The sequence below is a fragment of the Melospiza melodia genome, unplaced genomic scaffold (assembly GCF_035770615.1).
Source record: "Melospiza melodia melodia isolate bMelMel2 unplaced genomic scaffold, bMelMel2.pri scaffold_48, whole genome shotgun sequence".
NCBI classification, from domain to species: Eukaryota; Metazoa; Chordata; class Aves; order Passeriformes; family Passerellidae; genus Melospiza; species Melospiza melodia.
The window spans coordinates 524,550-535,824 of record NW_026948796.1 but is presented as its reverse complement, the minus strand read 5'-3'; positions in this window follow the sequence as shown (position 1 = coordinate 535,824).

The following is an 11,275-nucleotide window of genomic DNA, read 5'->3' as shown; positions in this document are numbered from 1 at the left end:
CTAGAAAAGCATATCGGTTCAGTCGAAAAGACTGGGAGAGCAACGAAAAGTTGCGGCATCCTCAGCAGAAGGGTGGGGGAGCAAAGCTCCGGGAAAAAAAAATTATTTCTGGCCTTAAGAAGCCAGGGGGAAAGGGCTCTCGAGAAAAGAGAGTAGGAAAAAATATTAAAGCCCCGGTCCCAAAACCCAGAAACCCCAGGAAGCTCCTAAAGCGTCCTGAAACTCCGGAGAGTACAGGGGAGTCAGGATCAGAGGGGGGGGTGCAGGGGGACAGAGAAGGGATCGGGGGGGGGCGCTTCCTCGCGGGGGCACGGCGTGCCAGCGGCGGAGCCGGCGGGGAGCGTGGGTGAAGAGATACTGGGAGACACGAGTCCCGGTGCGGCTTTTGTCAGCACGGCGCCGGGGGGCGGCGGCGGTCCCGGAGACGCGCGCGGCGGGCAGAACTCGCAAAAACCCGCGGACAAATTCGGCTCGAATTGCGGGGCGGGGCAGGCCCAGGTGCCGGCGGGGGGCGGGCCATACACACCGGCAGGAGGAATGGACACAGAGACAGAGTCAGGGGCAGACCGAGGGAGGAGACCTGGGAGGTGGAACAAGAGGGAGAGAGTGATGTCAGCCCAGGAGAGACGGGGAGAGGCTCGGAGAGCACGCATGCGCAGAGAGTAGAGCGCGGGCGGGGGCGGGCCCGTGACGTCTCGGGCGAGGAGGGGCCGTGCTCGGGATCCTATGTCCCAGCGGCTCCACACCCTCTTCAGACTTGGTACCTCTGGATGAAAACCCTCGGAGTCCCAGTCCCTTCCCTTCAAGGGAGACTTTCTGGTGTTTAAGCTCCATTTCCAGCTGAATTAAAAGCCAGGCAGACACGGTCTCAAACGAGATCACGAACACGGCAGTTGACAGGACGAGGGGCAGTCGAGCTCATGCTGTCGTCCGACCTGGGGAGGCCGGTGACAGCGCCACCTAGTGGGGGGCAAGGCTTTCGCTTGTATCTCCACAGAGCGAGATCTGACGTGGGTGTCGGTACGACACGTGAAACCATTTCGAGTGCGAGAACATGAAAACGCGGATCCGAGAAACAAGATCCAAGAAACAAAGAGACGAGTACTCAGACAGGAGTCGAGACTCACACTGCACAAGACAACTCGGAAGAGAAATAAAAAGAAACTAAGGACTTTGGGGGAATTCTCTGTTAAGGTCCTGAATGAAAAGCGAATAATGATTTCACGCAGAAGCGGAATTATGGGTTTCATGATGCTTATCTGCATCATTCTTTCATTCATTGCAGTAAGCAATGGGGGTAATATACCTATTAGTCAGCAAAAGCAAAATGTGTGGTAGAATTCTTTGACATCTCTCCCATTTGGAGAGGAATTTTAAGGGTAGAATTCTTTGACATCTCTCCCATTTGGAGAGGAATTTTAAGGGTAGAGTTCTATGTTTTAATAATACTACTAGTCCTCATACTTGTTATCCCATGCATATTTGCATGTTTAAAACACGCTATGAATCGGATAGCGAAAGAAGTTTTCCTAGTGCAAACAGAAGGGGGAGATGTGGGATCTCAGCACCTCAGGATGAGGGTGCAGAGTGACTGAGACCACCCTTGGGGGGCTCAGGAGTCCTGGAATGTTGCCAGAAGTGTCTGGTGGCTGGACTTTGATCCTACACAGGAGATAACATCTGTATGAGGACTGGGAGGATTTCACTGGGGTGAATGGTGAAGGGATAAGTTAATTAGAGTATAATACACAGGGTTTAGGATTTCTGTACAGGGGGGTCTAGAGAACTAAGATGGAGGAATTGGGGCGTCTCCTGTCCTTCTTCTTCTTCTTCTTGGCCTCCATCTTCTGTGGTGATGGTGGCACTTTGGGATTGGTCTTTACTAGAAGTGCACCGGTTAATAAGAGTAGAAGGTATTGGAGAAAAATTATAAATATTGTACACGTAACTTTGGGTATAAAGATAAGTGACCGCCCCAGGGGCTGGGGGAGTGTGCCCATGGCTGACTTGCTGTGCAGACCACTGTCGGGCTGAAAGAAAATCTTTTAGATAAACAATTAATAAACACTGAGACCGAAACAAGATCAGAAGTCTCTCCTCGTCCTTTGAAGCGCGGGCTGTCCAAGGCCACTCTGGGCCTTTCCAGGTCTTTGAAACAGCCGAGAAACCGAGCAAGTGGCATCCCTGAGCTATCTCCGGACATAAATCAGCCAGCAGGAGAACACAGAAAACCAACAAGCATAAATCAAGCCTAAATCAAGAATAAATCAGCATAAATCAGCTAAGAAAAACACCAGAAAATCTACAGGCAATGATCAGACAAAACAGTGATGAAACCAGGCTGGCAGCACCAGGGCTGGTCGCTCGCATGCAGAGGCAGCCCAGCTCCTCCAGCCTGAGCTGGGCAGTGCCTGGGAGAGGTGGCACTGTGGCACTGGGCATGGTGCATCACCCCAGGGGTTCCTGCTGCATCCCATCCCCTGCAGAGCCCCTGCTGTTCCTGGTTACCTGAGCAGTGGGAAGGCAGTGCCCAGGCTGGTGCTGCTCTGAGGAGATGCTGCACTCAGCAGGCAGCTCTGGCTCCCCGACAGTACCATGGGAGGAGGAGCTGCCCAGGGACTGCATTCGTAAAGCATTTCTTCCCAGGAAGAGGAGTTTGTCACAGGAGTTTGTACTTGGGATGTGCACACAGGTGTCTGAGCTTCCTCACTGCCTGAGGTGGGGAATGCTGGGGGTGCTGGGGCAGCTGCTGGGGGAGCTTCCAGGCCTGGTGCTGTGAAATCTCTCCACCAGCTATCAGGAGGAGGTGACATAGAGCATATTAATGACATTTTCTAGTGGCACTTAATTGGGAGGAGCAGTAAATGCCAGACAGTGAACTAATGCAAAAGGCTGAGTGAAGAAGGGACAGAAAGAAATAAAATGAGATTCAGGCTCTGGGCCTCTTCTTCCCATCAGTAATCCATCTCATCCTTACCTGTGCCTGTTACATGTCTTCCTTTTGCGTTTAAAAATGTTTTGTTTTGAAGTAACAAACAATCTGGAGAGTGGTAGACTTGCCTTTGTAGGAAAGAAAGGAAAGAAAAATGGAGGCAGGCTTTGCTGCTTCCTTGCTCAGCAGCTCTAACCAGAGTCTGGGGTCAGGGTGTGAGCTGAGCCCCCAGACTGGGTCTGGCTCCTCTGTTTTCCTCTGAGCACGCTGGTGTGGGACATCCCATCCACCCAGGCACAGCTGGAGTCAGGCACAGTGTGCCCCGTGTGCCACCAGCACGGGATGCCCCAGCCTCAGCCAGGTCCCCAGCCCTGGCACTGGTGGTTCCTGGAGCTGGGGAGGCAGCTCTGGGGAGCTCTGCTGCTCATTGGGATTTGTTTCCTGGTAGTTTTTAATCATTATTTTATTAAGGGGGAAGGTGTGGTGCCATTAGATAACTTATTATGGATGCTCTGCCAGTGTGATTATTTCAGTACTGCAGCACTGCTGGTGTGGTTTGCTGGAACATTCACATATTAATTCCAATTTGTTGCCTGTACTAGAAAGAAAGTCCCTTTTCCCTCATTCCCTGCGTGGAGAGAAACAAAGAGTAAAGGAAGGAAGATGTTATCTGAGGCTTGCTCACACACCGAGGTAATTTTTGAGAGCTGTAGAGCCACTTACTGACTCGTAACTGGGGCTTGTTTTCAAACCCTTGATAGATTTTGAATTCTCTTACAATGGCAAACAGGGATGCTCACTTGGGGACAAGCCAGGAATCTGCCTTAGTGAGCTGGATCACCTTTGTTCTGCTTGCTCCAGCCTTCCCAGGGGACATTCCTGTGCCATGGGGGACAGGGTGGTGCTGCAGGGGGAGAGTCTCCTGTCCCTCTTGGGCTCCTCTTGATGGGCAGTCAGTGGCTGTCAGCTTTGTCCAAGGGGTGGGGATGGGATGGGATGGGATGGGATGGGATGGGATGGGATGGGATGGGATGGGATGGGATGGGATGGGATGGGATGGGATGGGATGGGATGGGATGGGATGGGATGGGATGGGGTGGGATGGGGTGGGGTGGGACGGGGTGGGACGGGACGGGACGGGACGGGACGGGACGGGACGGGACGGGATGGGATGGGATGGGATGGGATGGGTGTGGTGGTTTGACCAGGAAGAAGTGGGAATTCTGGGATGTTGTGGTCAAACCAATGGGTGCTTGGATTTTGATATTGGCACCTGGGGTAACCAATGGGTTTTAGGACACACCTCCGAGAACACGCAGGGGTTGAAAGCAGAGCTTCGGCCCTGGGAGGCTCTCTTGGGACTTCGAGGGATGGAGGTCGGAGCTCTCCCCCGTCCAGCCGCTGCTGCTGGGCGGGGGAGGGGCAGCCATGTGGTAGGCCTGGGCCTGGACAGAGATGGGAGTGAGGAGGCCTTGGAGGATGAAAGGGTGGAGGAGCCCCAAGAGACTTCGGACAGCCATCCCCCCCCCACCCCCCCCTTGGACACAGAGAGAGAGAGAGAGTGCAGCCTGTGTCGTTACCTTGAAATTCAGTAAATATGTGCGGGCAGCAGGCAGCCCAGCTGAGGAGATGGGGGGGAGGGGGGGTGCAGCCAGGAGTCCAGCCGCCTGGAAGAGTTTTTAAACCCTTTTTTGGACAATGAAAGCCTTACAGAACATTAACCCTTCCTAGACAAGTGATAAGAGTGGAGGAGGATGAAGGAAATGAACGAGTGATGGAGGTCTGGACCAGAGAGAGAGAGTGAGAGATGTTGAAAGAATGGAGAAGATGGAGTGGCCTGTTATGCTGGACTCTTTCGTGTAGCCATGGACAGAGCCATGTTTCCGTGTGATACAGAGACTGAGTCCAGGGGGAGAAATGTCCCAGTGCCAGAGAAGATTCAGTGTGGGGACCCCTCGGCCCCAGGGGGTATATAAAATATGGGGGGGACAGATGTCCCAAAGGTGGGAAGGTGTACTCATGGGGGCTCTGGCTTTGCCAGGCCCAAACCATAACAATGGGATGGGATGGGATGGGATGGGATGGGATGGGATGGGATGGGATGGGATGGGATGGGATGGGATGGGATGGGATGGGATGGGATGGGATGGGATGGGATGGGATGGGATGGGGAAGCCACTGCCAGGAGTGCAGTCAGTTACTGCACAACCTTGGTGGGAGGTTTGCAGGTCAGTGTGTGATGTACAACTTGCCAGCCTGTAGCTGTGCAGTGAGTTGGGGCTCAGCCCTGTCCCCATGCTGGAACACAAACCCACCTGTGGAATGTGGAATGATGTGCTGGAAAGGAGCCCAGGATGAGACCTTTCTCCTTTAGTGAGGAAACACAGCTGATCATTTGGTTGCTCTAGAAGAAGAGAGATGGGGTTCTTTGGTTATCACTGCGTGCTGCATATTCCACCAGCAGCCCTCTTCTTTTACTAATGCGGTGCACAACGTGCCTGATCCCCCCTCAGTTGTGAGCCTGGTGGAAGCATGTCCTGTTTTCCATTTGTTTATTAATTTATAATCTTGTTTTTAGCCTCTGCAAAGCTTGATATTGGTATAGAGCCTGGGAAATGTGCACAGAGCAGAGTAACAGATAGTTGTGATTTGGTTACAAGGCAATAATTTAAGTGGACAGGTTTAGCTGATAACATAAAGCACACGAGAGAAATCGCTTTGGTTTATAAATGTCAGCAGAGCCCCTGGGAGGGAGCTGCTGCCTGGTGCTGCTGCTCCAGCCAATATATTATAAGGAGATATAAAGAGATGTCTGAAAAAATCTGGCTGACCAAGATTAAAAGAATGGGGCTATAAATTAAAGTCTTCCTCGGCGTCTCTTTAAGCATCGTTATGGACAGAGTGCATCCAAATGGAGGAGTGCCAGTGCTCAGAGGGTCCTCCAGGTGCTTTGGGCTGCAGAGGCAGCACCCAGGGGTGGGGACAGCTCGTGGGGACAGCAGTGTCTGTCAGAGCTGGCATGGGAGACCAAAGCCTGTCCTGGTGCTTCTGCAGCTGATAAAGGGATTAAATCAGGAGCAGGAATAACACCATCCCTGCAGCGTCGCCAAAGGATCAGCGTCTCCTGTTTGGAAAATAAACGCTGTCGCTCTGCTTTGACATTTAGTCCCAATAAAGGCCTTGTCATTTGTGCAGTGACAAGGGTTTTATCCTTTGGGAGTACTTTTCCTGTTGGACACTGTCTTTTTAGCTGTGAGGCAGCTGAGTGACTGAGGGGCAGGTGGGAGGCACGTCCCCAGCAGCGGCACTGGGAGCTCTGCTCACACCCTGGGGCTTTCTCCTGATCCATCATCCCAAGGCAATGCAATAACACCTATTCCAACTGAGAGCAGGTTCAGATTGGGTATTAGGGAGGAATTGTTCCCTGTGAGGGTGGGCAGGCCCTGGCACAGGGTGCCCTGAGCAGCTGTGGGTGCCCCTGGATCCCTGGCAGTGCCCAAGGCCAGGCTGGACATTGGGACAGTGGGAGGTGTCCCTGCCATGGCAGGGGATGGCACTGGATGAGCTTTAAGGTTCCTTTCCACCCAAGCCATTCTGTGAGTCTGTGATCTTATTTTTAATTGATTTTAATTTATTTTAGTTGTGGTTAAAAATTCCCAAGAGTGGGATATTTTTTAATTGGTAAGGGTTCCAAACCAATTGTGGGAGCAGGAATTTGCTGCTTCCCTCTCCACAGCTGGAACCCTTCTGGCAGGTTTGTGGAGGGGATTTTACAGCTGTTTCTACTCACTGGGTAGTTGATTTAGAGCTGGGAAATTAACTAGAATGGAAACTCTTCTTTCCCTTTATGAGGAGCAAGGGATGAGGTCTGGCAGCTGTAGGATTTGCAGCTCTCAGGGAAGAGGGACGATTCAGTAACACATCTATGCAGTGCCTACCTGTGGATACACATATTTTATTTGTCTGAGGTGTCAAGGAGAAAAAATGTCACAAAATGGTTTAAATGAAAGCGTGGTTTTATATTTTTTAAATTGAGTTTCATTTCCCAAATGCAACTTAATGCAAACAATAAGTAAAAAATTAATTTCTCTTGGGAAAAAGGTATTAACAGAATGGTTCTGTTTTAGCAGCATGTGAAGCTGTGTAATTGCTTACACATGTATTGCTCCAGTGTGTTCTCCCAGTTGTTGAATAGTATCAAATTATAGGAATCAAAGAGAATCAACTATTTTTAAGGGAAATGGCTAGAAGCTACATACTGAAACATGATTAAAATTCAGTATTTCCAGCTTACTTGTCTAAATCAGCAATTTTAATCACATTATTCAAGCCAACTCACCCTCAAACACACTTTTGACTTCAAAATACCCCAAACTAAATAAGACAGAAGACCTTCCTTGAGCAGCTGTAACATTTTTATGTGTCAGTGTCAATCTTTTTGTTGAAAACAGAGATGTTTTTCATGGTTTATTTATTAAAGCAGCACATTTGTCCTGCTGTGCCATGAACCTGGGTCGCTGTGGTGGGTGGGGAGGGGAAATCTCTGGAGCACCAAGAGCTGCTTAAACACATCAGGGCTGTGAGTTTTGCTCTGGGGTTCGGATGCTCCTGGTTAAATCCCATTTAGTGTGCAGAGGAGGAGCAGGAAGGGTTTGTGCCTTGGCTGATGCAGCCTCGGGGATTTGGCTGTGCTGGGGGTACAGCTCATGAGCACCAGGCCTGGGTTTGGTTTTGTTTTCTGCTTGCTGATTAGACAGATGAGTAATGCCATGGTTGACTCTCACAATAAAAAGAAAATGTTCAGAGAAGTTTTATAGTTATGTTTTACCCCCTTGTGTTGCTATCAGGGATGCCCTGGGTTTGGGACATTTGGGAGGGTCACTCGTTCCTGTGGCAGCACCTGAGCCCCACTCAAGGTGTCAGGAAGGGATTTCCACCCCTGGGCAGGGAAGGAGGAGTCGATGGACAGAACTTTGGGGGGGCTAAAGGGTTAAAAGATGAAACCTCCCTGGTGTGGGTGAGCACATGTTGGGGAAATCCTCTGCTCCCAGCGCTGTAATCTTTTCTCTATTCCGTCTGCTGTTGTATTTCTGATAAGGTTTTAATAAACCTTTTAAATTTTTTGGAAGTGAGTAGCATTTCTCACACCGCGAACAGAAACAGGAGGGCTGGGCCCCCCAGTCCCCCACCCTTCTGGAGCCTGCTCCTGTGCTTTCCCTTTGGGTGATTCCCTCGATGGGATTCCATCCACCTCCTTCCCCTCCCTGGCAGGCTGCTGTGGCTGGATGCAGCTGGAGCTGTGCTGTGCTCCCTGTCAGGGGCCATTCCCGGCTGTGTGACAGCCCAGAGCTGCCACAGCCACTGCTGGGGCTGTGACCTGGCCTGCCCAGTGCTGGTGGCACAGCCCGGAATGCTCTGGGCTTTGGGGGGAGGCAGCCAGCCGGGCCCTGGCTGTGTCTGCGGAGGAGGGGATCGTCCTCCCGCCTCCCGTTCAGCCCGCGATGGCATTTCATCCTACAGAGCCTGGCCTGGAAGGGACCTCACAGCTCACCTTGTTCCACCTCCCTGCCGTGGGCAGGGATGTCTCCCACTAGAGCAGGTTAGCATTGGCTGTGTTTTCCTTGCTGGCAGAGCCCTGTCCTGGTGTTGCCCGAGCCCGGGACAGGAGATGTGATGTTGCCCTTTTCATGGAGATCCTACAAACTCCTTTCTGACCAGCACTCCACCGCCAGCAAGGGGCACACATTGGTGAGGGCACCGAATTCCTGCAGAGCCCGACTTTTCAGCGGGGAAGGATGCTCCCTCAGATAGACAGAGATTAAAGGTCCTGTGTATCACAAATTTAAGGAGAAGGAGGAGGTTGGGATCTGTCCATGGAAAGCATTCCAAGTGTGGAGGAGGAACATGTAGCCTATCCTCCTCTAAAATGGGGAGATAATCACACCTGTCCTCTCAGATATGCAACCAATGCAGCTTCCAGTGGACAGGACTGATGGAGAGAAAGAGAGTCTACCAGAAATACAAACTTTGTTTTAATAGGAAATCCTCCAAGATGGATTTTCCTGCACTTTCTAAATGCATCTATACCTATTGAATGACTACAGACTTCAAAATGTTTCTGTCTGAATTGTGAAAATCATCCCAGTCTTACACAGGAAGGACCAGGTCCTTTGATCAGGGAAATGTCTCTTTGGTCTTCAACAGGGAGGGATTGATCAATTTGTTCCCAAGACCAGAGATTTTATCTGTGAGTACATGTATTTATTCTACAAAATAATTACCCTTGCCTTCACTTCCCTTTGGTAGGAGATGCTCCCTGTCTCCTGCAAGCTGTTACTCTATCCCAGGTATCTTTTGAGGTAAAAGGAAGAGAGAAAGGAAAGGTTGAATAAGAAATCCTCCTCAGAAGGGGGAAGATGAGAAGCTTTGGTCTGTCTGTCCATCTGTGAGCAGCTCTGTGGCTGTTCACCTGCATCCTTGCTGTCCTGGGCAGGCAGAATTCCTGCATTAGGAGAAGAAGAAATGCCATCAAGAGGTAGCAACAAAATATTGCCTCCCTTGACCCCAGTGCTGGGCTGGCCATTGAGATGTGTTTGTGGTGAAAACCACTCTGAATTTCGTATCTTTTCTGCATTTAAAATGGAAGCTTAATGTATTCTGTGTATTTTTGTTGGCAGATAGTAGTGATCATAAATTCCTTTTAATACAGTATTTCCGCACCAGCACAGCCTTAATGTGCAGCGTACCTGGCTGTACTCTGCGGGATGCTTTGATTTCCCTTTGGCAGCTGCATTTTATTCTGTCTGCCCCGATCAACAGCAATTCCCCTTTCTCCATGTAGCCTCCCAATCCACTCCTGGTGTGGAGTTTTAGTGCTCTGCTAGGACCTGGGCTAGAAGGGAAGGAATCAGTGTCTGCTGGGCTCAGGGTTCCACCTCCACTGTGGATCAGAGCCAGCCTGGCAGCGGAGGGGCACCTTGGGTGGCTCAGGGTGGCATTTCTGGGAGGAAAAGCAGCACTTTAGGGATGCTGCTGGGTGGTAGGGGGATCAGTGATGGATATCCCACTCCTCACTGTGCGGGATGGGGAGGAGCTGCTCCCAAGGAGGAGCATGTGTCTCCAGCTCCCAGTTCTTCCGCAAGCTGGAGCAGTGCAGTGCTCTGAAATAATGTGACCTTTGCTTGCAGGTCAGGCTGTTCCTGCAGGGTCACACATGCGGCTGAACCTGCAGACAGGAGAGAGAGAAGCCAAGCTCCCAGACAGAGAAAATGGGAAAAGTGACACAAGAGAAGAGAGAAGAAGGAAAAGGTACAGACATACAAGGCATTGGGTTATGTGGGCTATGGGATTCATGCCTTTTATTAGAGGCCAGGTTCCCTGGTGCACAAAATTCCTACCTCTTCCTGAGATTTCATTGCTGGGTGAGGAGCTCAGCAGTGCTGAAAGCAGAGGCCTGTCCTTTGTGTTCCCTTTGGGATGGCAGTGGAAGTGTCCTGAGTGCACAGTCAGAGGCACCTTCATGGCTTCCCATGCCATGACACCAAAACAGCTTCCACAGCGTTGGTGGAGTTCTCGCAAAATCTTTGGGTTGCCCTTGATTTGCAGTGTTTGGGGTGTGATGGTTCTCTCTGTGGTGTTTAGACCTAGGTACTTCTAGGGGGCTGTCTTTTGGAATTTATCTGCTGCAATCTCAAAACCTTACTCCTGTACTGCCATGATGACATCTTGTTCTACAACATCCAAAATGATTTGAGCTTCTGCTCAAACTAATGTTTCATCCATGTAATGAAAAATGATAGCATTAGGATGTCTTTTCTGCACGGGCGAGGGAATTTGGGCTCCAAGCCATTGACAAATAGCTGGGCTCTTCTTCATTCATGAGGCAATATGGTTCACTGATACCTCTGTAAAGGTGCTTGTTGATTTAGGGACAGAAAAGGCAAAACGGATTTGTCATTGGGATGCAAGGGGGTGTCAAAAAAGCAGTAATTTAGATCTATAACAACTATCTGCCAATCTCGGGGTATCAGGGAGGCTGTGGGCAGGCCAGGCTGGAGGGTACCAACGTCCTCGATGTCCTCGTTGATTTTCCTGAGGTGCAGCAGCAGCCGCCACTTGTCCTTGCCAGGCTTTTGTATGATAATGAAAGGCGCATTGCAGGGGCTAGTAGATGGTACAATGTGGCCCACAGAAAGCTGCTCCTGCACGAGGGACTGCAGGGCCTTTAACTTTCTGCATGGGAGGGGCCACTGATCCACCCATATGGGGTCGTTGGTCTTCCTGTTTAACTGAAGGGTGGTGCACTGCTCGGTGACCCCATCTAGAAATCCTGAGGTGTTGATA